Raw genomic sequence first — 23,447 nt, forward strand, 5'->3', positions numbered from 1 at the left:
GAGTGGCCTACCTGGACTAATTTGCAAGATACTCTCTAGCATTATCATATCACTTGTGTTGCAAACATCTTTTTGGGCTCAATAAAAGAATTGAGGCAAAGAAAATGCACCTTTCAAATTCGAATCCAATCTGACTTTTCAGATTTCTCCGAAAAAACTTGAATGTCAGGAAAGCTGATAACATCTTCAAATTGGTCACTGGACCTCTCCCGTTGACTTATACCTGAACTCGGCAGGTTTAAAGGTAGAACAACACGACCAATCTCAATAAGTTTTCGGCGGATCCGACGCGATTCGCCAAAATGTGACATAATATAAGTTAAATAATAGCAATGTTGGATGGTGTCGCAGCGTTCAGCCGACACGACACTGACAGTCGTCTCGGATGAATGCTGCGACAAGATGCAACATTTGTATTTCTTACCTTATTTTCCGTTGCATCCGATTTGACGCCTGCGTTTTGGCACAGCACGTCGGATTCGCCGAAAACGCATTGAAATCAGCCATGTTGTTCTGCCCTAAGGTGGTGAATAGTCAAATTCGAATTATTCCCAGGGTATAGTTTTGATAAATCTCAAAAGATCTAATTAAAATTCAAATCGAGTTTGGATAATTCACAATCTAAATTTGAGAGTGTAGATAGCTTGGGTGCCTGGATCTGCATGCATCTGCATTCAGCAGTGGCCTAAAAGGGAAGCCTGCATGGAGCCCCACCAGGGGTGTAACTACAGAGGAAGCAGACCCTGCAGCATACCTACCAACTGTCCTGTTTTTTGGTGGGACAGTCCCGATTTTGAGAGCTCAACCTGCAGTCCTGGGTTTGTAACTGAAATGTCCCGGTTTGCTAAACAGCCAGAAAAAGATACAAAGTTTGTAACTTAATTGGCAGAGCCCAGAACAGATACTTAGACACTTTTGTAACAGATAAGAAGGTCTCTTGGGAGAACTTAAGGCCCCTATACACCGGCTGATAAAAGTTGCCGACAGACCGAGTTGGCAGCTTATTGGCCTGTGTGTGGGGCCCTCCGACGGGCTTCCCTGATCGATATCTGGCCGAAAGTCAGCCAGATGTCAGCCAGGGTCTATAAATAGAGGGTCAGCAGCGGGGCCGGGTGCGGATTCGGAGGGGACGGTTAGGGTCAGGTGCGGTTTGATAAATTCTCGACCTGCCCATCACTACTCCCTATGTATGGTTACTTTTAGACTCACAGCTTAAAGGGCAATTCACCTTCATTAGCAACAGAATTCACCTTCATTTCAACAGAAATGTGTTCAAACTTTCATAACCTGTCAAATTTTGTAAATGGTAATTAGGGGGTACGGCCACAAAAAACAGGCGTGGTCTAAATATATTGCCGCACTCCGCTCTGCAAAACTTTTTGTCCCGCTTTCTATTTCCAGAATGTTGGGAGGTATGCTGCAGTTGCAGAGGTAGCCCTGGAGGTATAGATAGGGTTGCCACCTGCCTGGTATTTTCCCGGTAAAAATGATGGCTGATCCCAATGTTATTAATAGGGGGAAAAAGATAAATATATAGGGAGAAAAGGTGGCAACCCTAGGTATGTAGGGTTGCCACCTTTTAATAAAAGTTCCACCGGTCGGTGGAGGGGGCGGAAACAAAGGGGCGGGCCGTGACATCAAAAGGGGCAGCAGAGGGGCACCAGAAAAGGTGGCAACCCTAGGTATAGGGGGCCCCATGAGGCCATAATTAATGAGCAATTTAATAGATATTGGTAAACAGGACAACCTCTGGATTTTTGGGGGACCGTACAATTAATTTGCTGTTATGCCACTGGGCCCCACGTCATTAATGTGTCACTGTTGCTGCTGAGAGCAGGATTTATATACAACGATGTCTGTGTGTTGATGATGCAGATCTCTGTGTGAGATCATTACTGTAACCAAAATAATATTCAATAAACGTGGACCAAACAAACGAATGCTGACAACTTCACTTGGCCCTGGTTTGCACAAATGCTCTTTCCATTTCTGTGGGCCTTCAATGATTCTAGAGGGAATTGAAAACAGAGGGCATGGCGGGAAATCTCTATCGTTTCTGTTCGCTTGTGAAGTGAACTCCCGCGACCTTTTAGCCGCTTCCAACTTGTGTGACGCTGATTTACGTCATGTCGTCATCCCCACCAAGCCGCTGTGTGATGCGTCACCCCGCTCACGTGTAGTAGTGACGCCAATCTCGCGTGATTAGACTTGTGTGGCATTTGGGATTGTAAGGGGAAAAGAACATGCAGGCATCCTAGCAACTGCCCTCCCTTCTGAAGGCTGCGGCTCAATGACAGCTGGGGCTCCGACAATCCAAGTAAGTGCAGGACAGACGGGCACAGCCAAAAACCCACCGGGCCCGGGACGACTGTCCCCCCCTGATGGCGGCCCTGGGTACAGCAGGTTGTGCAGAAGAGAATGATGGGGAGACATAGCAGAGAACAATGGGTGAGGACCAGTAGGGCACCTATAGTCATGTCTTCAGCTTATTACAGCAGGCTGAATGTTTCATTGGGCAGGACAGGGCCTAAGAGCTGAGTGACAAAGAGGCCACAGTGTTGTAGCAGCAGGAGCATTGGTAGAGCAGTGATATCTGTTCTCTCTCTAGTGTTGCTCATGAGGTGTGTGTAGAAGACAACCCTGAGGCACAAGTCAGTGTGGGTCGGTGTTCTACTCTGGATTCTTACAAATCTTCCCATTGGCAGCATTATTTTCAGCATTCTTATCAGTATTCTTATCTGTATAGACCGTTCTGTAGTCGTTGGCAGCTGCTGTATACGGAGTGCCCTTACAACCCCTTGTAAATCTGCTTATTTTTCTTAGAAAACATTTACAGGGCTAGAGGGATCCGTATGCCAGTCCAGTGGGCAATAGAGTCCCTGGATCTTAACCCCCATCCCAAAGGCACAATAAACTAGTAATTAACTATAATTGAACAAAAAATGTATTAGATATTAAACGTTTTACATCCTGACCCCCTGAAGACCCACCTTACGCGTTTCATACCCTTTGGCACAGACACCTATGACGAGGTACTACCGGAGGCTACGAAATGCGTAAGGTGGGTCTTCAGTCTGTAAACCTTTTTAAATATGAGAATCTAATACATTTTTAATTTTATAGTAGGGATGCACCGAATCCAGGATTCAGTTCGGGATTCGGCCAGGCAACCCAGCCAACCGTGTTGCCCCCTCCACCGCGTGCTGATCGACCCATCACCCCCTTCCGGTATGCTCTCCTCCTCCCCTCCTGTACACACACTCATACAAACAGTACGCAGGACTGAAGAGGAGAGGAGCGCACTCAGCCGGACTAGGGGTAGGAAGCGGAGAAAGGTACGTGCCTGGCACCCTCCAAGCTTTGCGCCCTAGACACGTGCCTACTCTGCCTACCACTAGTTCCGGCCCTGCGGGCAGGATTCGGGCTTTTTCAGTAGGATTCGGCCGAATCCTTCCGCCAGGTCGAACCGGATCCGAATTTGCATATGCAAATTAGGGGTGGGGAAGGAAATCACGTGACTTTTTGTCACAAAACAAGGAAGTAAAAAACTTTTTCCCCTTCCCACCCCTAATTTGCATATGCAAATTAGGATTCAGTTCAGTATTTGGCCGAATCTTTCACAAAGGATTCAAGGGGGGTCGGCCGAATCCAAAATAGTGGATTCGGTGCATCCCAATTTTATAGACTTTGAGATACAGGATATTTTTTATTATTCGTCTATTTCTATATTTTCTGTAACTTATTAGTTCTATTTTTTTCACTGAAAATGGAATGATATCCCCTTGAAATGTGGAAAAACTCCATGGCGTTGATGTAATATTATGGAGATTGTTTTACAAGACTATAGTCTTCTATATCAGTTGGTGAAATAAAAGGTATTGATACTGGTCCACTTCTTGTCATAGGGCATTGGGCAGCTTTGAGTGCTAAAAGCGTAACATTTTTTTTTTTTATTGTTTCTGTGAAGCACATAGTCTGGAATCTAAATGATTTCTCCATATAGCTTGGTCATTCTTTTCTGTGTGGGTATGTTTACTGTACAGTAATCCATCGCATATACAGGTTATGGGATCAGTTATACGGTAGCCCATTATCCTGAAAGCTCAGAATAGACTCCGTTTTAATCAAATAATTCACATTTTTACAAATAATATTCTTTTTCTTTGTAAAAATAAACAGTAGGGAGCCCATTTACGAAGGGTTGCAGTGAATTATCGAATTGAAAAACTTTGAATTTCGAAGTAATTTTTGGGTACTTCGACCATCGAATAGGCCAAAATTAGATTCGAATTGGAAATACTTCACAAATTAGACCATTCGAAAATCGAAGTACTGTCTCTTTAAAAAACTTCAAATTCGACACCGCCACCTTAAACCTGCCGAATTGCGGTATAGGGGGACCTCCTATAACCTTTCTGAGTGTTTGGCTAAGTTTTGAGTAGTCAAAGTATTTTTTTGTAAAATCGTTCGAAAACGGACGTTTTCGATCGAAAAAATACTTCGACTATCGAAGTGTCAAATTCGATGGTCGAATTTAGAAGTTTTTTAACTTCGAAATTGAACCCTTAGTAAATGTGCCCCCAGGGGTAATTTATAAAGTTCGTGCAGCACACATTTATTTGCAAATGCTTGTTTTGCCCATGCTTTTTCCTGAACGCTAAAATATTGCACTGCTGTGCCCGTCTTTCCGGTTTTTGCGAATTCGCGCTGTGATTAAATTTTTCCGCGAATGAGACAGGTCTTTGCATGAGTACAGCCACTGTGCGGGGTTTTTGTGTGCAAAACTTAAACAAGAACTTAAATTCGCAATTCGCACGATTCACAATTTTCAATTTTTGTCATATTTAAAAAGCTCTTATAGACATTCGCAGTGTGAAAAACAAGTTTGCAAATCTGTATGCACACTTTTATTCAGCAGGGCAAATATATTCACTGTGTGATCCAATCTGCACCGCGCAGAGTTTATAAATGAGCCCCAGTACCTTTTACTTGATCCTGACTAAGATATAATAAATCTTTATGGGATGCAAAACAATCCTGTTAGGTTTATTTCATGTTTAAGTGGGCAGAGTTCTGCTAGTTTGGCAAACTTAAACAACAATTATCTTCGGCGTATGGTCATCTTAAGTGTCTTCTTGTCAACCATGAAGATTCTGAATCATCAGCCAAGGAAGATAATGTCAATAATGTAGAATCTATGGGGAAAAAGTGTGATTCCTACAATTCACTGTCCACAAGCCATCAGGGAAAGAGCTGCGACTGCAGATGAAATTGCAGTTTTTTTCTGTTGGCTGGGGTCATTTACCAGCCAGTAGTTAAATGTTGGTTCATCACTTAATTTACTTTTAGTATTATGTAGACATTACATAATAACATATGCAGTTGTTTTTCATTTTTTAACTGGTTGCTAGGGTCCAGTTTATCACCTTTCAGTTCTGTTATAGAATGGCCAATTCTAAGCAACTTTTCAATTGGTCTTTTTATAGTTTTTAAATGATTTGCCTTTTTCTTCTGACTCTTTCCAGCTTTCATAGGTAGGACATTTACCCCAATTAAAAAACAAAGGCTCTGTAAGGCTACAGATGTATTGTTATTGCTACTTTTTATTCCTCCTGTTTCTGTTCAGTGCCCTCTCCCCTATTCATATTCCAGTCTCTAATTCAAATCAGTGCATGGTTGCTAGGGTCATTTAGCCTCCAGATTGCTGAAATCGCAATTTGGAGAGCTGCTGCACAAAAAGCTAAATCAATCGAAAAATAATAGAAAATGAAAACCAATTACAAATTGTCTTTCTCAGAATATCACTCTCTACATCATACTAAGGGTCCGATTCACTAACTTCGAGCGAAGGATTCGAAGTAAAAAACTTTGAATTTCGAAGTGTTTTTTGGGCTACTTCGACCATCGAATGGGCTACTTCTACCTTCGATTACGACTTCAACTTCGAATCGAAGGATTCGAACTAAAAATCGTTCGACTATTCGACCATTCGATAGTCGAAGTACTGTCTCTTTAAGAATAAACTTCGACCCCCTAGTTGGCCATCTAAAAGCTACCGAACTCAATGTTAGCCTATGGGGAAGGTCCCCATAGGCTTTCCTAAGTTTTTTTGATCGAAGGATATTCCTTCGATCGTTGGATTGAAATCCTTCGAATTGAACGATTCGAAGGATTTAAGCGTTCGATCGAAGGAACAATCCTTCGATTGTTCGATCGAACTATTTGCGCTAAAATCCATCGACTTCGATATTCGAAGTCAAAGGATTTTAATTCCCAGTCGAATATCGAGATTTTTTTTAATTAACCCTCGATATTCGACCCTTGGTGAATCGGCCCCAACAAGTTAACTCAAAGGGGAACAACCCCTTCAAAGGAGAGACTCAAAGATGAAAAGGAGAGGGCCTGATTATAAAGATAAGTAATAAAGGGTAACAAGGAAATTGTAGACTCACAGTAATAGCTTTATAGCAGCCGGGGTCATTTTGACAGCTGGGAAAGACCTATAATTCAAAAACAATAGAAAATAAATACCATTTGGGAAGTTTTTATGAATAAGACATTCTATAACATACTAAAAGTGATCAAGCTCTTTCAGTGGTGCTGTTTTGTCAGCGACTCTTTCCTGCTGGAGGGCAGTGGTCAGAATCTGCCATGTATGGGACCAGTTATCTGGAAACCCATTATCCAGAAAGCTCCAAATTACGAAAAGTCCTTCTCCCATAGACTCCATTTTATCTAAATAATCCACATTTTAAAAAATGATTTCCCATTTCTCTGTAATAATAAAACAGTAGCTTGTACTTGATCCCAACTAAGATATAATTGATCCTTATTGGAAGCAAAACCAGCCTATGGGGTTTATTTAATGTTAATATGATTTTCAAGTAGACTTAAAGTATGAAGATCCAAATTACGGAAAGACTCGTTATCCGGATAACCGGTCCTATGCCTGTCCTTGTGAACTACATACGTTTCTTCATCACAAGATGGATATTGGTAAAACCTAAGCAATTTTGTTTGTTTCCCCTTTAGTCCATTAAAATTGCTGATCATATTCACTTCTCTTTTATTTCTGCAAGTTGCATGACTAGTCACTGATCCTTACCCTGAATACTGTGAAGCACATGCATACAAAGCACTTTCCTGGAGTCACGTATATGTAAGAGCACAATGCATCAATTCAGCACTCTAACAATTAACAATAACTAGTGCTAATGTGTCTAAACAACTTATATTATCACATGGTTTGTAGTTGATGGGTATATGTTTAATTCTAAAGGAGTGAATTAATTATAAAGTCGTTGCCTTGCCAGATGTTGTCAGATGTTGGGATATGTTAACTGTTTCATTGATTTTCCATGCAGTTTTTTTCCACCTTCTGCTTTAAAAGGGGTGGTTCAACTATAAGATATCGTTTAGTATGTTATAGAATGGTCAGTTCTAAACAATGTTTCAATTGGTCTTTATTATTTATTTTGTATCGTTTTTGAACTACTTGCCTCCTCTAACTCTTTCCAGCTTTCAAATGAGGGTCACTGATCGCATCTAAAAACCAAATGTTCAGTAAGGCTACAATATTGTTATTGCTACTTTTTATTAATCATATTTCAATCCAGGCCTCTCCTATTCATACTCTAGTCTCTTATTCAAATCATTGCATGGTTGCTAGGTTCATTTGGATGCTAGCAACCAGATTGCTAGAAATTGCAAACTGGAGAGTTGCTGAATAAAATGCCAAATAACTAAAAAAAACACAAATAATAAAAAATTAAAACCAATTGCAAATTGTCTTAGAATATCACTCTCTACACATACTAAAAATTAACGCTGAGGTGAATCACCCCTTAACTGCATTAAATGTATTTTTTACAAATAATTTTCTTCTACAAGTGTATTCTCAAATAAAATACATTTTTAAAGCAAATTTAGTACATTAGCAAAAAATAAAAAAACATGTCATGTTGACAGTATACCTTCTACATGCTCTGGAGTACACAGACAAAAATCCAGAATATAAAACCTAGGAATTAAAGAGTAAACCGCTAGCACAAAATTATTCAGTATCAAAAACACATGTTCTCTATAAAACCCAGAGTGTATGTAGTGCAAATACATTTTCATGGCTGATCCCTTCAAGCAAAACTCACATTCCTTGTGTATAATGTGTCATCATAACAGCTCCTAAAACAAAATTTAAACCAAAATACCATATCGTTTTGGAAACGCACAGATTATAAATTCAAAATAGGTAACTATGCTTCTTCCAAAAAATACACTATACAGGTATGGGACCTGTTATCTAGAGTGCTCGGGACCTGGGGTTTTCCAGATAATGGATCTGTAATTTGGATCTTCATAACTTAAGTCTACAAGAAAATCATGTATCATTTTATGATATATATATATATATATATATATATATATATATATATATATATATATATATATATATATATATTATACAAAAATTAGGAGCACACCGGGCACATTGGGAGAAGTTAAAAAAACATAATTCTATGACATAAAATAAGGTTTTTTTTTTTAAATATTTCAAAAATTCTTGGTGTGCTCCTAAGTTTTTTTGAGCGCATCAAGGAAGCACCTGGGTCCTTAATGGATATATATATATATATATATATATATATATATATATATATATATATATACACACACATAAATGTAAAAAACATTGTACATAAGAATATTCCAGGTTGATACTCCAACAACTGCCCTCAAAACACAACTCCTATCCCTAACAGTAAATTAAATTGTAATAACACCCACAGTGCCTTCCATTCATGTCTGTGAGAAAGAAGCTTTTTTTTTTTTTAAATATTTATTTTTAGCTGTGGCCAGGTTTTTGTGAATCGTCCCCATTTAAGGGTTACTGTAGTCAAGAAGTGTTTATTCATGCCAGAAACAACGTGTGATGTGTTTCTCTTCTCTTGGATAAAGTTATTCTAGCATTTAGTGCTTGTGTGTTTCTTGGTCAGAGCTGTCCAGCCATTCACATTCTTATAGTGGTGTGAGCAGAACCTGATGTGCTTGCCTGTAACTTGCCTTGGCTGGGCTTTCCAGGGTTGCAGACAAACACATAGAGGAAATAGTCATAAGTGGTTAATGCCTTCGCCTGGTATGCCTGTGAAATTGTTGCTGGCAAAAAAAAAAAGCATAACAGACACGAGCAAGGCCAGCCCAAGGCAACCGCAGTAAAGATCTGTGTCTCCAAAGATGCCCCAGTAGCTCCCCATCTTCTTTTCTGCTGATTCACTGCACATGCTCTGTGCTGCTGTCACTTACTGAGCTTAGGGACCCACTCACAATATACAGTACACATAGAATATAAATGTCACAATATAAGGCTGATTAGTAATTAATACAGATAATTACTACATGGCAGCACAGAAACCAGTGCAATTAGCAACAGAATTTAGTAATCAGCCCTTTAGCATCATCTTATATTACAGACAAACCTCATTTTCTGCTGGATAATTAGTGACGAGCCCTAAGCTTAGCTTCTCAACAGCTGCTCAGAGCCCACTGAGCATGTGAGTGTCGCAGACACTTTCCAAGATGGTGACCCCCTGTGACAAGTTTGAAGTCCTGGATCATTGCTGCTATTGACAAGCTGAAACTTTAGGCTGGTGCAAAATGTTGAGTATATAAAACATGTTATTTTTAGTTATATTCATTTTTAGGGTTTAGCTCTCCTTTAATTCTTTAGAGTTTTGTTTATCATTGGCTGAGCTTTTAATATATAACATGCCTTATGGAAACAGTAGTATTTCAGCAGTGAAGTTTATTGGATTAACAGAAAATATGCAATTTGCATCATAACAAAATTAGACTGGTGCATATATTTGGGCACCCCAAAAGAGATATTACATCAATACAAAGCAGATTGTTTATGTAAACTTTAGTAGAGTTTATGCAGCAAACACATTACTTTTACCAGTGCAGAGAAACAGTACATTATATCTTAATTACTTTGGTGTTATTGTTCCTTTAAAGAGGAGTCGGGGGTACCATAAACTGAGGAGTCGGACTCGAAGGATTTATTTCTTCACAGCCCTTGCATAAAACCTATTTGGTTGCTGAAGCACAATGGCATCATATGAAATTCATTTTAAATCTGAAAAAAAAAAAGAATTGATGCAACTTTCTCCCTCTCCCTCTGGATCCTTCTCTCCTGATACAGACAGTTTGTTCTTTGGGGCTTCCTTTGTATGGCCTTGACTTCTGTAATGCATATTTTTGTTGTCCTTAACCCATTCCCTGTAATAGGCCAAGAAATCATGTCACACCAAACTGTCATTTAAAGCTATTGAATTACATTTGCAAGGAAAGAAATACTCTCTGCAAAGGGTTAGACATAATTACCTGCAAACCCCTCGGCCCATGTAAATATTTACTCATTGGAGGGCATGTTAGTAGTGTGCAGATCTTTATATTAAGGGGCATATTTATCAAAGGGTGACGTTATAAATCACGCCTTTAAAACTGCTATAGAAATTAATGGAGAGTAGTAGAATTTCACGCTAGTGGACTGTGGTGATTTCTAACTTCAATCTTTGATTAATATTATTGTTAACATGTTTTTATAGCACCGACATATTGGCAGCGCTGTAAAGTAAATGTGTTTATACAACAAAATCACATACATAGAACATATGGAGTTACATACATCACAACCTATACTGGTACAAAAGGTGAGGAAGGCCCTGTGCAAAAGAGCTTACAATCTAATGGGAATACGACACAAGGTGTGGGAAGTGGGCAAGATCAGAAGGAAGTGGGTGAGAGATGTAGTACTGTAAGTGGTGTTGCATTTGGTAGTTAAGCAGAGTGAGGGTAGGCTTCTCTAAATAGGTGCGTTTTAACAGATTTCTTGAAAGCAGAAAGGTTGGGAGAAAGTCGGACAGACCGTGGGAGAGAGTTCCAGAGGAGGGGTGCAGCCCTTGCAAAGTCTTGAATGCGAGCATGTGAGGAGGTAATGAGAGAAGAGTTGAGTAGCAGGTCAGTAGAGGAGCGTAGTAAGCGGTTGGGTGAGAATATAGAGATGAGTTCAGAGATGTAGGGATGGGCAGAGTTATGAAGTGCTTTAAAAGTCAGTGTCATTAATTTGAATTTGATTCTGAAAGGTAGCGGAAGCCAGTGCAGGGATTGACAGAATGGCGAGGCAGAGGAGGAGCGGTTGCTGAGGTGTATGAGCCTCGCGGCAGTGTTCATTATGGACTGGAGAGGTGACAGTCTCTGGCAGGGAAGGCCAATTAATAGAGAGTTACAGTAGTCTAGACGTGATATGAGAGAGTGAATAAGAATTTTGGCAGCATTTTGGGTGATAAATGATGGTATTTTGTATATGTTCCTTAGATGGAAGTGACTGATGATTTAATAAGTGACTGGATATGAGGATTGAAGGACAGGGCAGAATCTAGGATAACCCCAAGGGACAGGGCCTGGGGAGACAGGGTGATAGTGGAATTGTTAATTATGATAGATACTTCTGGGATGTTACTGATGTTAGTTGGAGGAAAGAGAACTATGCCCTAAAGGAAAAAACTAATTATAAGAAAGAAGTAGGCTAAAAATGCTACACAGTATGTTTTGGGTTTCTTTTCGAGCCCAAAGTGACCACAGCTCTTTAGTTCTGAATATGGTGACCAGTAGATACCCTTCTTCTTTTATTTTATATACATAATATATTAAATGCCTATTATTTTGCTCAAACATGAAAACGAAGATTAAGATATTTAAAGGAGAAGTTCACTTTTAAGTTTACTTTTTTTGTTATAGAATGGTCAGTTATAAGCAACTTTTCCATTGGTTGTATAGTTTTTAAATTATTTTCCTTCTTCTTCTGACTCTTTCCAGCTTTCAAATGGATGTCGCTGACCCCATTTAAAAACAAATGCTTTGTAAGGCTAAACATTTATTGTTATTGCTACTTTTTATTACTCATCTTTCTATTCAGTCCCCCTCCTATTCATATTCCAGTCTCTTATTCAAATTAATGCATGGTTGCTAGGATCATTTGGGCCCTAGCAACCAGATTGCGGAAATTGCAAACTGGAGAGCTGCTGAATAAAAAGCTAAATAACTCAAAACCCACAAATAATAAAAAATGAAAACCAATTGCAAATTGTCTCAGAATATCACTCTCTATCTACAGCATACTGAAAGTAAACTGAAAGGTGAACAACCCTTTAAACAGATATTTTTTGTGTGATGATAAAGAGCCCAGAATATTTTAACCTGGTTTGGTTTTAAATAGTTTGTTGAGCTAAGGGTTGACACACGGGCAGATTTGGGGAGATTTAGTTGCCTGGCAACTAATCGCCTCTTCTTCTGGGCGACAATCTCCCCGAACTGCCTTCCCGTGTCTTCCCGCCGCTATAATGAAAAGTCACCTGCGCTAAAGCACACGCACCACTTCGTTTTCAGAAGTCGTGTGCCGCGTGTGCTTTAGCGCAGGTGACTTTTCATTATAGCGGCGGGAACATACGCGAAGGCAGTTCGGGGTGATTGTCACCCCCCCCCAGCAGCCTAACAAAAGAACAATGGGAAGGTAACCAGATAGCAGCTTCCTAACAGCTGTCTGGTAGATCTAAAAACAACACTCAATAGTAAAAGCCAAGTCCCACTGAGACTGATTACAGTTACAAGTAGGTGAAAAAAACAGCCTGCCAGAAAGTAGTTCCATCCTAAAGTGCTGGCACAAGTCACATGACTGGGGCAGCTGGGAAACTGACAATATGTCTAGCCCCGTGTCAGATTTCAAAATTGAATATTAAAATAAAAATCTGTTTGCTCTTTTGAGAATTGAATTTCAGTGCAGAATTCTGCTCGGGCAGCACTATTAACTTTGAAGAAAACATGTTTTCCCATGACAGTATTCCTTTAAAGGAATTGTTCAGTGTAAAAATAAAAACTGGGTAAATAGATAGGCTGTGCAAAATAAAAAATGTTTCTAATATAGTTAGTTAGTCAAAAATGTAATGTATAAAGGCTGGAGTGATTTGATGTATAACTTGTCAGTCTGAACACTACTTCCTGCTTTTCAGCTCTCTTGGTTTACACTGACTGGTTACCCTGGCTACCAGGCAGTAACCAATCAGAGACTTGAGGGGGGGGGGCCACATGGGTCATATCTGTTGCTTTTGAATCTGAACTGAATGCTGAGGATCAATTGCAAACTCACTGAACAGAAATGTACCATGTGGCCCCCCTTCAAGTCGCTGACTAACTCAGAGTTATAGAGCTGAAAAGCAGGAAGTTGGATTCTGGCTGTTTTATTAGACATCTGTTCACTCCAGCCTTTATACATTACATTTTTGCCTAACTAACTATATTAGAAACATTTTTATTTTGCACAGCCTATGTATTTATCCAGTTTTTCTTTTCACACTGAACTATTCCTGTAAGCTGGCAGAATTGAGACTTGATAGGTTTATATAAGATGTGTTGCAGTACCGAGCTGTTCCTGTGGGTGTCAGCGTGACATCCCCCTCTGTCCAGCCTACAGTGACGTTTCTATTTGAAGGTCTGTGGCTGGCTCTTATGCAATGCTGCAGCTTCTTCCGCACACCACGTTAAATAAGCATGCTGTGCCATTGTATAATCAGCCAGACGGGCTGGAAGGGATCACAGACAAGGAGAAACCATCAAAGGAGACACAAGTGCCGGAGTTGAGCAAGCGAACACTACATAGGTGAGAACCAGCTCAAGCTCAGCACCTCCACTCTCCTTCTGCCTTTCATTCTTTCATAAGGAATTCTTTATAGTCGGATCTCATTGATTATTGAGTTAGTCATCCACTCTGGTTTACTACACGGCACCATTCTGTAAAGGCATGCTTCCCACAATCCATTGATAGATCTCCTGTGTGTACTTTGTGCCTCATTTATCTCTGTCTGTTATCTGTGTGTTCTTTTTTTCACGGGGCTCCAGGCAAACGGACTTCCTCTGACACTCTTTCTATGAATTGTCATTTTTGTTTTTGTGTAGCGATACAGTCGCCTAAACTGTCACGGGGGGGGGGGATCTGTATAGGGTTTGTATGTAACATAGTAACTAGGTTAGGTTGAAAAAAGACACACGTCCATCAAGTTCAACCTTTTAACTCTATTTTAACCTGCCTAACTGCCAGTTGATCCAGAAGAAGGCATAAAAACCTCTCCAATTCGCCTCAGAGGGTGAAAAAAAAATCCTTCCTGACTCCAAAATGACCAGTCCCTGGATGTGTTGTCCTTTGTGTGGAAAACGGGAGCTGACAATTTTTTTTCTCCCCCCCACGTATTTATTGTAATAGCTCCCCAAAGCTGTTCCTGCCTAGTGACAATCTTAGAGGAAATATTTATTTATTGTATGTTCCTATGGAAACTCTAAAATGCGGCTATGTGGACCTTTGAAGAACGGGAAGGAAAGTGGGTGTTTGTTTTGTTTTTTTCCCCTTAACTTATGGTATGAAGCATCAAGGAAGGAAAATGTGTTTTATTTATTGTGCTTTAGTAGCAGCGATGAAGTAAAGCAGTGTTTTACTTTATAGACATGGAAGTGAGCTAATAGGAAATCCTGAGCTAACTAGTGTAGTCCCTTCCAGCCAGGGAATATTATTCAGTAGAGATTTTTTTTTTTTTTTTTTTTTTGGTCGAATAGGTCCGTTTTCGATTGAATAGGTCCATAGTCGACTCAATTCAAATCGTATGAATCAAAAGAATAGCGCATTTGATCTAATTCTATTTGATTTTTCAAAGTCCAGCAATTGACTCCAGATCGGTTCTAGGAGGTCCCCCATAGGCTAAAACAGCAATTCAGCAGGTTTTAGATGGCGAATGGTTTTAAAGTCGAATTTTTAAAGAGACAGTACATGGTAAATTTAGATATTCGAATTTTTGAATTTTTTTTAAATTCGAATCGAATTTGGACTATTCCCTATGAATCTGCCCCTTAATCTATGAATGTCCAAATTACGGCAGTGACGGAACTAGGCGGGGGCGGGCCGTGCAGCCGGGCCCCGCCCCCACCATCATCCGTGCGGCTGCAGCCGAAAACGGTGGCGCCCGCAGCCGAAAACAGTGGCGCGCGTGACTGCCGGGGGGCCCTGCGGGGGTGCGGGCCCTGGCCCAATTGCACCCCCTGCTCCCCCGGTAGTTACGCCAATGAATTACGGAAAGATCCGTTACCTGGAAACCCCCAGGTCCCGAGCATTCTGGATAACCGGTCCCATACCTGCATTTGGTTAAAATTTAGTCTATAGGAGATGACCTTCCCATAATTTGGAGCTTTCTGGATAACAAATCCCATACCTATACTCCCGGGAATCCAGTTTAAAGGAGAAGGATTAAAACTAATCAGAAAGGTCTATATAAATACACCAGTAAACCCTCAGTAATGCTGCTCTGAGTCCTCTGTCAAAAGAAACACAGAATGTCTTTACTTTTATTGTGTAAACAGTGGCTTCTGTATCAGACCGGTTTACATCTTAAACCTCCAGGGCTAGGGCTTGAGCATGCTCAGTTTGCTCCTCCCCTCACAGCAGTAATCTGAGCCCAAAGCTATGAGCCAGCAAGGAGAGACTCAGGCAGGAAGTACATTACACCAAGCTAATATGGCAGCTGCTATCCTTACAAACTGAGAACTTCTAGAGCTGTTTACTCAGGTATGGTAAAGCATACTACAGAATAAATATAATCGTATAGCTTGCACTATTGTGGCTAATCTATTGGCAATAAACTGCCTTGGTAGCTTTCCTTCTCCTTTAATCAGGGGAATTGCCTGGTTTTGCATTTAATAGCTATAGTTACATAGTTAGTTACATAGTAAAATTGGGTTGAAAAAAGACAGTCCATCAAGTTCAACCCCTCCAAATGAAAACCCAGCATCCATATAGGGCTACTCTGGATAAAATCAGAGGGTAGTCTATTACCTGAAAAGGGTTTATATAAGGTAGTTAAAGATACGTTTACCGAAAAAGGACAAATGTAGTGTCTGGGCCATTTGGGGCATGTCGGCATAATAACACAAAAGTGTCGATTTTCATAACAAAATCCAGCCCAGCGTATTGGTTTTGTTCCCTTGTGTAAGTACACCAGGAAATGCAATGTGTGAAATAGCCCTTAGGGAGTTGCGTTTTAAACCCACATAATTGCTATCAATTAGTCTAATGCGCTTTTTGTTTTTTGTTGACTCATCATGGCAGGAGTTGATAGAACTGTCGGTAGGGAAGGTAAGAGGTGTGTATTTTCCCTGCCCTGGGGTTGTTGTACTTATAAGCATGTACAGCAGTTCCCCTGCATAATATATGTAAATACAGTGTCTATACTTTATCACATGGCTTTCAAGACGTAAAGTCTCAATTCCTGATTTCATTACATTCAGTTGCATCAATGACGGCTGATTTCACAATAGGTGTGAGCTTCCTTAAGAGCATGGCGTAACTGCCTGGAAGACTGGGATGGTTCAGCCTGATTTGCCTTCTGTAATAATGGCTTAAAGGGGTGGTTCACCTTTAAGTTAATTTTTAGTATGTGATAGAATAGCCAATGCTAAGCAACATTCCAATTGGCCTTCATTATTTATTTTTTAATTTCTTTTAAATTCTGTGTTGTTTTCTTCTGATTCTTTCCAGCTTTCAAATGGTCACCGGCCCCTATCTAAAAACAAATGCTCTGAAAGGCTACAAATGTAGTGTTAAAGGACCAGTAACATAAACATTTTTTTTTTTAAAAAAAAACCACCAAGACACTTTTAACTATAAATTCACAAAGTTTTTATTAAGAAATAACTTACAGATTCTCCGATTGCGCTCCTCTTCAGAAACGGCGACTGCCCTACGATTCATCGTGTGGCGCTCGTTTTCTCCTCCATGGCTATCTCCTATAGAAGGCAGGGAGGAGAAATCGAATGCTGCAAGATGGATCGTCGGCCTGTCGCCGTTTCTGAAGAGGAGAATCTGTAAGTTATTTCTTAATAGAAATTTTGCGATTTTAAAGTTAAATTTGTCTTGGTGGGATTTTTTTTGTTATGTAGAAACAAATTTTTTTTTTTATGTTACATTTAATGCTACTTTTTTATTACACTTCTTCCTATTCAGGCCTCTCCTCTCCTATTCATATTCCAGTCTCTTGTTCAAATCAGTGCATGGTTGCTAGGGTCATTTGGACTCTAGCATCCAGATTGCTGAAATTGCAAATTGAAGAGCTGCTGAATAAAAAGCTAAATCACTCAAAAACCACAAATAATAAAAAAAAAAACACAAATAATAAAAAAAAAACACAAAAAAAAAATTAACAACAATTGCAAATCTCTTGACATCATACTAAAAGTTAACTCCTTTAACTGTGTAAGCGACTGGGACAATATATATATATATATATATATATATATATACACATACATGTATAGGACCTGTTATCCAGAATGCTTGGGACCTGGTGTTTCCCGTATAATAGAGCTTTCTGTTATTTGGATCTTCATACCTTCAAGTCTACTAGAAAATCATGTAAACAATAAATAAACCCAATAGGCTGGTTTTGCTTCCAATAAATAAATAAAATGGAGTCTATGGGAAACGGCCTTTCCGTAATTCGGAGTTTTCTGGATAATGGGTTTCTGGATAACTGATCCCATACCTGTATAGATAGTACATTTAGTGCTCAGCCTTGACAGAGGTAATCAATTGATCTACTGAAGGAGACTATCCTGCCTGTCTTGGCTGTATCTATATATATATATATATATATATATATATATATATATATATATATATATATATATATATATATATATATATATATATATATATATATATATAGTTCTTTAGCTGAAGAAAAAAACTTTACCCCCATCAAGGTCATTTATGCACTTACTAATAATTCCTTTTATGTTGGCTCAGAATTCCTTCTTGGTTCCAAACTGGCAGGGAGATTTTACTTTGGATTAACATTCCTACATAACATAAATGCAATGTCTGTGCAATATGTTTTTTGCCAGTGTTATCCATAAGAAGTAGTACAAGGGGACTGCAATTTCTGCATTACTGGATGTTGTTGCTTCTGCGAGCAACAACATGGCTGTATGTGGCCCTGCAATATTTAGTGGTATTGCTGATCTTTACTACACCTTCCTTAAAGGGGTTGTTCACCTTTAAAGGACAAGGAAAGTTAAACTAAAGAAGTAGCTAGAAATGTTGTACATTATGTTTTGTGCTTCTTTACCAGCCCAAGGCAACCACAGCTCTTTAGCAGTAAAGATCTCTATGCTCTGTGCTGCTGTCACTTACTGAGCTTAGGGACCCACTCACAATATACAGTACACATAGAATAGAAATGTCACAATATAAGGCTGATTAGTAATTAATACAGATAATTACTACATGGTAGCACAGAAACCAGTGCAATTAGCATCAGAATTTAATAGTCAGCCCTGTAGCATCAGCTTATATTACAGGCCAAACTCATTTTCTGCTTGATAATTTGCGACGACCCCTAAGCTTAGCTTCTCAACAGCTGCTCAGAGCCCACTGAGCATGTGAGTGTCACAGACACTTTCCAAGATGGTGACCCCCAGTGACAAGTTTGAAGTCCTGGATCATTGCTGCTATTGACAAGCTGAAACTTTAGGCTGGTGCAATACGTTCAGTATATAAAACATGACATTTTTAGACCTATTCATTTTTAGGATTTAGTTCTCCTTTAAATGAACTTTTATTATGATGTTGAGAGTGATATTCTGAGTTGCAATTGGGTTTCCTTTTTTATTATAGTTATTTAGCTTTTTATTCAGCGGCTCTCCAGTTTGCATTTTCAGTAGTCTGGTTGCTAGGGTCCAAATTACCCTAGCAACCATGCATTGGTTTGAATAAGAGGATGGAATATGAATAGGAGAGGCCTGGATAGAAAGATTAGTAATAAAAAGTAATAATAGCAATAAATGTGTAGCCTTACAGAGCATTTGTTTTTTTTAGATAGGGTAATTGACCCCCATTTGAAAGCTCAAAAGAAGGCGAATAATTCAGAAACTATAAAAAAGAGGGCCAGCTGAAAGGTTGCTTGGAATTAGTCATTCTGTAACATGTTAAACATTATTGTAAAGGTGTTTTCAGCTAGCCAACTTGGTGAGATGGGTCAGTGCTTAGCAACCTGTGGTATTGGTGTGGGACGCTGCCTTGTAGTTGGCCTGCCTCGTGTACAGACGCCAGTTGCAAACATTGACATACATAAGAGATGAATCAGAGTTGGGAAGATCAGCACCAAGGAGAACAAGTCTATAAAATGCATTTTTCTGGAATTTCCAAGGTTTCTCTCAAACACTGCGAATTTAACAGCCCTGAACTGGTGACATGCAGAATGAGGAAAGGCTCGAATTTAAGCATAAAGCCAACGCGCTGTTTCCAAAGAGAAATACGTGATTTATTAGCAGAACTAAAAGCAGGTATTTCATGTTACACTCGCACAAATATGTGAACAATTCTCCAGCTGAGTAAATGAAAGTCAAATGTGGCTAATGATGACTTTACAAAGGGGCTTGCGAATTCATATCTGAAGCGTTTTTACGAAGAACTCGGTAACCCTCCTAGGAGTGCCCTTTGTTTCCTGGGCTATTCACAAGAGCCATTGTTGTTACATGAGGAGAACAATGCAGCCTTCTGAGTTTTTGTTAAAAATGTCTCAATCTTATCATGAGAGAGAAACGGAATCATCGGTGTCTAGAGTAGCCCCATGAGGGTGAAAAAAGCTCTCTTGTAAAGCTGCATGTGCTCATACTGATAAAAAAAAAATTATGAAACAAAATGTTGTATATTTTTTAGTGCCTGTATAGTAACCCAATAACCTGACTGCATGAAGACCAATTGAAAAGTTGCCTAGAATTGGACATTTTATAACATACTAAAAGTTAATTTAAAGGTGAATCACCCATTTAAACCCCCTGAATGCTTTAGCCGATTAGAGCTTTCATGGGCCTAATCCCGAGTATCATGTGTTATCATTGTGAATTTAGGGAAAATGGAAGGCTGGGAATTACAATAGGGTTGCCATCTGTCTAGATTTCACCCAGACAGCCCGGTTTTTGGAAGGACTCTCCGGGTGAAAAGTGCCTGTCCGTATTTCCAAATTAGGAAATCCGAACTGGAGATTGAAGTTAATGAAGTGGCAATCAGCCAATTGCTGATCGCTATGTCATCAGTCCCGCCCCTGAGGTCATCAGTCCCGCCCCTGAGGTCATCAGTGCCGCCCCTGAGGTCATCAGCCCGCCGCCCTGCCCGTTTTCACCGAATGGCGATTATGATCACAGATAAAGTGTTGTGTGATATCGGCATTGGAAAACTGTGGACTCTAAAAGGGTAAGGAATAAAAGGGCACAGGAAACAACCCTGCTTCTAAAACTTTGGACCATATGTTTGACGGGGCAGTATGTTCCCGCGTGCCCCCCTTCCCTGGCTGCAGCCTACTAGGCTGTGAGATAAGGAGCAGCTCATTGTACAGAGGCCTGCTTAGAGGACTGAGGATTTGGTTTATTTGTACACGCATATTTTCTTGTTTTTCGGGAGCTTTTGCGAAGATCAGCAAAATTGACACTTGCACTTCTGTGGAATATTTATGTGTTGGCTCTGTTTGCCAGTTTTTGTTATCTCTGCTGCAGAACACGCATCCTGCTTATAGTGGCCCTGAACTTTATATCTAAATGTGCCGTTCAGTAGAGCCCATGCTATTTACTCTGCTGTGCTCATAGTCTGATCTGAAGAGCTTCAGCAAGGACTGTTTTGTCATCTTTATAGACGTATATACATGAACTGATCGCAGAGCAGCTTAGGAGTAGCTTTGCCTCTGGATAGTTACCTTTTATATGTCTTTGCTGAGCTGCCAAAAAAGCAGAACAAGAGCACCATCAACTATTTAGGCTGTGTCTCTGCTACCAAATTAACATAAGTCAAATCTCAAAATTGTAGACCTGCCGACAGGACCGTAACTATAGAGGAAGCAGACCCTGCGGCTGCAGGGGGCCTAGAAAGCGAGTCCTGGGAGGAACCTATTTGTTAAACCCGACTCGCAGCCAGTGGCGTAACTAGTTGTTACTGGGCCCCATAGCAAATTCAATTTAGGGCCCCAAAATATTTATAAGTTGGCCTATTTTACCAAGATATATTAAAATTGCTAATTAATTAGGGTCTCACTGGGCCCCCTACACTCCTGGGCCCCCCTGCAACCGCAGGGTCTGCTTCCTCTATAGTTACACCCCTGCTCGCAGCCCTAGCCCGCATACTTACCCGCTACCTGATCCGCAAGTACCTTATCCGCAACCCGATCCGCGACCCGCTGACTATCAAGAATCAGGAAGTGCTGACATTGTAAACCGGAAGTGACATCATTAGAAGTTGGCATGATCATAAAAAAAGGAGTAAAACCCGCTATTGATAAGACCCGCAAACCCGGAGAACCCAGTAATATCTATTTATGCCACTGCCTGCCGACTCCTTCCTTCTACTGTAAAGGTGGCCCCTTGACTTTTTAAAAGATCTTTTCTTTATAGTAGGACCAAGCTTATCTTGAAACGATTGTCCATCAACAAAAAAAGCCTATTTAAAGCGATATCGTCTAGTTGAAGCTAGGAAAACTGTGGGTAACTGCCTGCTTGGCGCAGCCAATAATTGAACAATGGATAAATTTCACTGTGACTGATAAAATTTTTTCTAACCTTTCTGTCCAATGTCGGACGAAAAATCGTTAGCTGCACGATTGTTCGGTGCCCACTAACCTTGAGATAATTTGATGGGTTTATTGGATTGCGCTAAAATCGGTTATTATGGAAAGGAACATCTTAATGTCTATGGCCGACCTTTAATAGGCTGCGTTTTCTGGCATTCCCCTTCCAATAATGTCATATAGCAGCACAAACCTGAGGGCCATGCAGACAGCCCAGCACCATGAGCTATGATTGCAGCTTATTAGGGCTACTACAATACATGAGAAACTGGACAGCTGTCTCATGCACTGAGATAGACATTCCAAATATTTTTGGTGCTTTAGATTTCCTTTCAATAGATGTATTTAAAAGTATCCCATAAGTGAAGGCACCCAATAAAATCCATTAGCCTGGGGTGCTTTATTGCAGTCTTGCAACTGAAGATGCTAAAGAGCATTGCAGACCATCCATGGATGAAAAAAAAAAAAATTAAATAAATATATATATTTATATTTAATGAATATGTAAATGAATATGTAAATATAGATTTAAGGTATGGAGATCCAAATTACGGAAAGACCCTCTATCCTGAAAACACCAGGTTCTTAGCATTCTGGATAACCGGTCACATACAGTACCTGTACTCTTCTCTATGTATGTGTTTGTGAATATGAGTATCATTCAGTTGGGGGAAAGGGAGAGTGTTTTTCTTATGGCTGTCTGTCCCTTTGCTTATCACTCGTCATACAAACTGAAAGGATTCTACATGCTCCTCTCCTGATAAGAGTTAGGCTCCAAACAGGCACGCATTTTAAGGGCAAATAGATTTAGTCAAATAGTAAAAAAACAAACCCACCAAGTATGTGACTCCGTTGACATGAACGACTGTAGACAATAGTGATAATTGGCTTTACTAAGACACTACATGCATTTTAGCAGAGGCAATTCTGTCTATGCAGGGTATTTTGTAGCCACAAAAATAGCTGCTACTAGTAGCTCTGTGTGTCTTGACCTTATGTATGGCATATGTTTTGGTCTTTGCTGCTTTTGTCCAATACTTGTCCTGAATTGCATCCATGAACTGGTGTGTAGGCTCTGTGTACCATTGTCCTGAGAGGCAAATAAAGGGGACAAAAAGCTTTGGGGCAGTGGCCAACAGGGAGATATATTGACTGCGATTATTTACGCACAACATCGGTCGACAGATCCCCCAGAAAATGCGTCTCCATTGGAAATAACTGATATTGCTGGTGGTAAAACCAACATCGTGAAGTTGCCCGAAGTTTCCTCCCAAGGCGACTTCGGAAGAACGAATCGATGCGTTGGTTTCACCGACAGCGATTTCAGTTTTTTCCAAGGGAGATGCATTTTCGGAATATTTTTCTCCTCGTTGGCCACTGCCCTAAAGTACATTGGGACCTGTTTCAGGCTGGAAGGGTCATACGGATTGTATAAGACTTGAAACTGGATCTGTTATCCATCTCAAGGAGCTTATTCCTATTTTAGCATAAATCTTTGGAGTAGTCCAGATTTCGAGATTCTGTAAATTCCTTTCAAAGGGGATTTGAGAGTGTGCCTAAGCTGTTTGCGCTACATTTGCTTTAATTATGTTGGTTGCTAGCTCAGTTCAGATGTTAATGGGATACCAGCATGAATTATTAGGCTAATAACACATGTTGTGGTTTCTCTGCCAGCAGCGAAAACTGTGTATGCACCAAGAGAAATTAAATCTGACAGTCACTTGGCACGCAGGGTAGATTCTG

At 40.1% G+C, this 23,447-nt stretch overlaps 1 protein-coding gene across 5 annotated transcripts in view; it reads left to right on the forward strand.

Moving 5' to 3' along the window:
• Positions 1-2,165: 2,165 nt before the first annotated feature.
• slc23a2.L (solute carrier family 23 (ascorbic acid transporter), member 2 L homeolog) overlaps positions 2,166-23,447 on the forward strand; it is a 64,874-nt gene continuing 43,592 nt past the window's right edge. For 2 of the 5 annotated variants that reach the window (XM_041586969.1, XM_018253418.2), the window contains exon 1: positions 2,168-2,317. The gene's annotated coding sequence lies outside the window, so the exon portion shown is untranslated. The other 3 variants (XM_018253422.2, XM_018253420.2, XM_018253419.2) reach the window with 3 other exon arrangements.

The sequence above is a fragment of the Xenopus laevis genome, chromosome 3L (assembly GCF_017654675.1).
Source record: "Xenopus laevis strain J_2021 chromosome 3L, Xenopus_laevis_v10.1, whole genome shotgun sequence".
NCBI lineage: Eukaryota > Metazoa > Chordata > Amphibia > Anura > Pipidae > Xenopus > Xenopus laevis.